This window comes from Macaca fascicularis, chromosome 2, assembly GCF_037993035.2.
Source record: "Macaca fascicularis isolate 582-1 chromosome 2, T2T-MFA8v1.1".
Taxonomy (NCBI): domain Eukaryota; kingdom Metazoa; phylum Chordata; class Mammalia; order Primates; family Cercopithecidae; genus Macaca; species Macaca fascicularis.
Genome location: NC_088376.1, coordinates 70,916,948 through 70,922,931, shown reverse-complemented (window position 1 = coordinate 70,922,931; position 5,984 = coordinate 70,916,948).

The following is a 5,984-nucleotide window of genomic DNA, read 5'->3' as shown; positions in this document are numbered from 1 at the left end:
CTCAGAGAGTTACAGCTTTCCCCTCAAGAAGCCTTTCGCTAAGACAGTTCTTGTGGAATTGGCAAAGTGATATTTGGAAGCCCATAGAGGGCTATGGTGAAAAAGGAAATATCCTCCGATGAAATCTGGAAAGAAGTTTTCTGAGAAACTGCTTAGTGTTCTGTTAATTCATCTCACAGAGTTACATCTGTATGTCGTCGATCTCTTTGCTAGCCTTATTTCTGTGGAATCTGAGAACAGATATTTCGGATCCCTTGGAAGACTATGAGGCCAAAGGAAATATCCTCCGATAACAAAGAGAAAGAAGCTTTCTGAGAAACTTCTTTGTGTTCTGTGAAATCATCTTACAGAGTTACAGCTTTCCCCTCAAGAAGCCTTTCGCCAAGACAGTTCTTGTGGAATTGGCAAAGTGATATTTGGAAACCCATAGAGGGCTATCGTGAGAAAGGAAATATCCTCCGATGAAATCTGGAAAGAAGCTTTCTGAGAAACTGCTTAGTGTTCTGTTAATTCATCTCACAGAGTTACATCTGTATTTCGTGGATCTCTTTGCTAGCCTTATTTCTGTGGAATCTGAGAACAGATATTTCGGATCCCTTGGAAGACTATAGGACCAAAGGAAATAACCTCCGATAACAAAGAGAAAGAAGCTTTCTGAGAAACTTCTTTGTGTTCTGTGAAATCATCTCACAGAGTTACAGCTTTCCCCTCAAGAAGCCTTTCGCAAGACAGTTCTTGAGGAATTGGCAAAGTGATATTTGGAAGCCCATAGAGGGCTATGGTGAAAAAGGAAATATACTCAGATGAAATCTGGAAAGAAGCTTTCTGAGAAACTGCTTAGTGTTCTGTTAATTCATCTCACAGAGTTACATCTGTATTTCGTCGATCTCTTTGCTAGCCTTATTTCTGTGGAATCTCAGAACAGATATTTTGGATCCCTTGGAAGACAATAGGGCCAAAGGAAATATCCTCCGATTACAAAGAGAAAGAAGCTTTCTGAGAAACTTCTTTGTGTTCTGTGAAATCATCTCACAGAGTTACAGCTTTCCCCTCAGGAAGCCTTTCGCCAAGACAGTTCTTGTGGAATTGGGAAAGTGATATTTGGAAGCCCATAGAGGGCTATGGTGAAAAAGGAAATATCCTCAAATGAAATCTGGAAAGAAGCTTTCTGAGAAACTGCTTAGTGTTCTGTTAGTTCATCTCACAGAGTTACATGTGTATTTCGTGGATCTCTTTGCTAGCCTTATTTCTGTGGAATCTGAGAAGAGATATTTCGGATCCCTTGGAAGACTATAGGGCCAAAGGAAATATCCTCTGATAACAAAGAGAAAGAAGCTTTCTGAGAAACTTCTTTGTGTTCTTTGAAATCATCTCACAGAGTTAGAGCTTTCCTCTCAAGAAGCCTTTCGCTAAGACAGTTCTTGTGGAATTGGCAAAGTGATATTTGTAAGCCCATAGGGGGTTATGGTGAAAAAGGAAATATCCTCCGATGAAATCTGGAAAGAAGCCTTCTGAGAAACTGCTTAGTGTTCTGTTAATTCATCTCACAGAGTTACATCTGTATTTCGTCGATCTCTTAGCTAGCCTTATTTCTGTGGAATCTGAGAAGAGATATTTCGGATCCCTTGGAAGACTATAGGGCCAAAGGAAATATCCTCCGATAACAAAGAGAAAGAAGATTTCTGAGAAACTTCTTTGTGTTCTGTGAGATCATCTTGCAGAGTTACAGCTTTCCCCTCAAGAAGCCTTTCGCCAAGACAGTTCTTGTGGAATTGGCAAAGTGATATTTGGAAGCCCATAGAGGGCTATGGTGAAAAAGGAAATATCCTCAGATGAAATCTGGAAAGAAGCTTTCTGAGAAACTGCTTAGTGTTCTCTTAACTCATCTCACAGAGTTACATCTGTATTTCGTCGATCTCTTTGCTAGCCTTTTTTCTGTGGAATCTGAGAACAGATATTTCGCATCCCTTGGAAGACTATAAGGCCAAAGGAAATATCCTCCGATAACAGAGAGAAAGAAGCTTTCTGAAAAACTTCTTTGTTTTCTGTGAAATCATCTCACAGAGTTACAGATTTCCCCTCAAGAAGCCTTTCGCAAGACAGTTCTTGAGGAATTGGCAAAGTGATATTTGGAAGCCCATAGAGGGCTATGGTGAAAAAGGAAATATACTCAGATGAAATCTGGAAAGAAGCTTTCTGAGAAACTGCTTAGTGTTCTGTTAATTCATCTCACAGAGTTACATCTGTATTTCGTCGATCTCTTTGATAGCCTTATTTCTTTGGAATCTGAGAACAGATATTTCGGATCCCTTGGAAGACTATAGGGCCAAAGGAAATATCCTCCGATAACAAAGAGAAAGAAGCTTTCTGAGAAACTTCTTTGTGTTCTGTGAAATCATCTCACAGAGTTACAGCTTTCCCCTCAGGAAGCCTTTCGCCAAGACAGTTCTTGTGGAATTGGCAAAGTGATATTTGGAAGCCCATAGAGGGCTATGGTGAAAAAGGAAATATCCTCAGATGAAATCTGGAAAGAAGCTTTCTGAGAAACTGCTTAGTGTTCTGTTAATTCATCTCACAGGGTTACATCTGTATTTCGTCGACCTCTTTGCTAGCCTTATTTCTGTGCAATCTGAGAACAGATATTTCGGATCCCTTGGAAGCCTATAGGGCCAAAGGAAATATCCTCTGATAACAAAAAGAAAGAAGCTTTCTGAGAAACTTCTTTGTGTTCTTTGAAATCATCTCACAGAGTTAGAGCACTCCTCTCAAGAAGCCTTTCGCTAAGACAGTTCTTGTGGAATTGGCAATGTGATATTTGGAAGCCCATAGGGGGCTATGATGAAAAAGGAAATATCCTCCGATGAAATCTGGAAAGAAGCTTTCTGAGAAACTGCTTAGTGTTCTGTTAATTCATCTCACAGAGTTACATCTGTATTTCGTCGATCTCTTAGCTAGCGTTATTTCTGTGGAATCTGAGAAGAGATATTTCGGATCCCTTGGAAGACTATAGGGCCAAAGGAAATATCCTCCGATAACAAAGAGAAAGAAGCTTTCTGAGAAACTTCTTTGTGTTCTGTGAAATCATCTCACAGAGTTACAGCTTTCCCCTCAAGAAGCCTGTCGCAAGACAGTTCTTGAGGAATTGGCAAAGTGATATTTGGAAGCCCATAGAGGGCTATGGTGAAAAAGGAAATATCCTCAGATGAAATCTGGAAAGAAGCTTTCTGAGAAACTGCTTAGTGTTCTGTTAATTCATCTAACAGAGTTACATCTGTATTTCGTCGATCTCTTTGCTAGCCTTATTTCTGTGGAATCTGAAAACAGATATTTCGGATCCCTTGGAAGACTATAGGGCCAAAGGAAATATCCTCCGATAACAAAGAGAAAGAAGCTTTCTGAGAAACTTCTTTGTGTTCTGTGACATCATCTCACAGAGTTACAGCTTTCCCCTCAGGGAGCCTTTCACCAAGACAGTTCTTGTGGAATTGGCAAAGTGATATTTGGAAGCCCATAGAGGGCTATGGTGAAAAAGGAAATATACTCAGATGAAATCTGGAAAGAAGCTTTCTGAGAAAATGCTTAGTGTTCTGTTAATTCATCTCACAGAGTTACATCTGTATTTCGTCGATCTCTTAGCTAGCGTTATTTCTGTGGAATCTGAGAAGAGATATTTCGGATCCCTTGGAAGACTATAGGGCCAAAGGAAATATCCTCCGATAACAAAGAGAAAGAAGCTTTCTGAGAAACTTCTTTGTGTTCTGTGAAATCATCTTGCAGAGTTACAGCTTTCCCCTCAAGAAGCCTTTCGCCAAGACAGTTCTTGTGGAATTGGCAAAGTGATATTTGGAAGCCCATAGAGGGCTATGGTGAAAAAGGATATATCCTCAGATGAAATCTGGAAAGAAGCTTTCTGAGAAACTGCTTAGTGTTCTCTTAACTCATCTCACAGAGTTACATCTGTATTTCGTCGATCTCTTTGCTAGCTTTTTTTCTGTGGAATCTGAGAACAGATATTTCGCATCCTTTGGAAGACTATAAGGCCAAAGGAAATATCCTCCGATAACAGAGAGAAAGAAGCTTTCTGAAAAACTTCTTTGTTTTCTGTGAAATCATCTCACAGAGTTACAGATTTCCCCTCAAGAAGCCTTTCGCAAGGCAGTTCTTGAGGAATTGGCAAAGTGATATTTGGAAGCCCATAGAGGGCTATGGTGAAAAAGGAAATATCGTCAGATGAAATCTGGAAAGAAGCTTTCTGAGAAACTGCTTAGTGTTCTGTTAATTCATCTCACAGAGTTACATCTGTATTTCGTCGATCTCTTTGATAGCCTTATTTCTGTGGAATCTGAGAACAGATATTTCGGATCCCTTGGAAGACTATAGGGCCAAAGGAAATATCCTCCGATAACAAAGAGAAAGAAGCTTTCTGAGAAACTTCTTTGTGTTCTGTGAAATCATCTCACAGAGTTACAGCTTTCCCCTCAGGAAGCCTTTCGCCAAGACAGTTCTTGTGGAATTGGCAAAGTGATATTTGGAAGCCCTTAGAGGGCTATGGTGAAAAAGGAAATATCCTCAGATGAAATCTGGAGAGAAGCTTTCTGAGAAACTGCTTAGTGTTCTGTTAATTCATCTCACAGGGTTACATCTGTATTTCGTCGACCTCTTTGCTAGCCTTATTTCTGTGGAATCTGAGAACAGATATTTCGGATCCCTTGGAAGACTATAGGGCCAAAGGAAATATCCTCTGATAACAAAAAGAAAGAAGCTTTCTGAGAAACTTCTTTGTGTTCTTTGAAATCATCTCACAGAGTTAGAGCACTCCTCTCAAGAAGCCTTTCGCTAAGACAGTTCTTGTGGAATTGGCAAAGTGATATTTGGAAGCCCATAGGGGGCTATGATGAAAAAGGAAATATCCTCCGATGAAATCTGGAAAGAAGCTTTCTGAGAAACTGCTTAGTGTTCTGTTAATTCATCTCACAGAGTTACATCTGTATTTCGTCGATCTCTTAGCTAGCGTTATTTCTGTGGAATCTGAGAAGAGATATTTCGGATCCCTTGGAAGACTATAGGGCCAAAGGAAATATCCTCCGATAACAAAGAGAAAGAAGCTTTCTGAGAAACTTCTTTGTGTTCTGTGAAATCATCTCACAGAGTTACAGCTTTCCCCTCAAGAAGCCTTTCGCAAGACAGTTCTTGAGGAATTGGCAAAGTGATATTTGGAAGCCCATAGAGGGCTATGGTGAAAAAGGAAATATACTCAGATGAAATCTGGAAAGAAGCTTTCTGAGAAACTGCTTAGTGTTCTGTTAATTCATCTAACAGAGTTACATCTGTATTTCGTCGATCTCTTTGCTAGCCTTATTTCTGTGGAATCTGAGAACAGATATTTCGGATCCCTTGGAAGACTATAGGGCCAAAGGAAATATCCTCCGATAACAAAGAGAAAGAAGCTTTCTGAGAAACTTCTTTGTGTTCTGTGACATCATCTCACAGAGTTACAGCTTTCCCCTCAGGGAGCCTTTCGCCAAGACAGTTCTTGTGGAATTGGCAAAGTGATATTTGGAAGCCCATAGAGGGCTATGGTGAAAAAGGAAATATCCTCAGATGAAATCTGGAAAGAAGCTTTCTGAGAAACTGCTTAGTGTTCTGTTAATTCATCTCACAGAGTTACATGTGTATTTCGTGGATCTCTTTGCTAGCCTTATTTCTGTGGAATCTGAGAACAGATATTTCGGATCCCTTGGAAGACTATAGGGCCAAAGGAAATATCCTCTGATAACAAAGAGAAAGAAGCTTTCTGAGAAACTTCTTTGTGTTCTTTGAAATCATCTCACAGAGTTAGAGCACTCCTCTCAAGAAGCCTTTCGCTAAGACAGTTCTTGTGGATTTGGCAAAGTGATATTTGGAAGCCCATAGGGGGCTATGGTGAAAAAGGAAATATCCTCCGATGAAATCTGGAAAGAAGCTTTCTGAGAAACTGCTTAGTG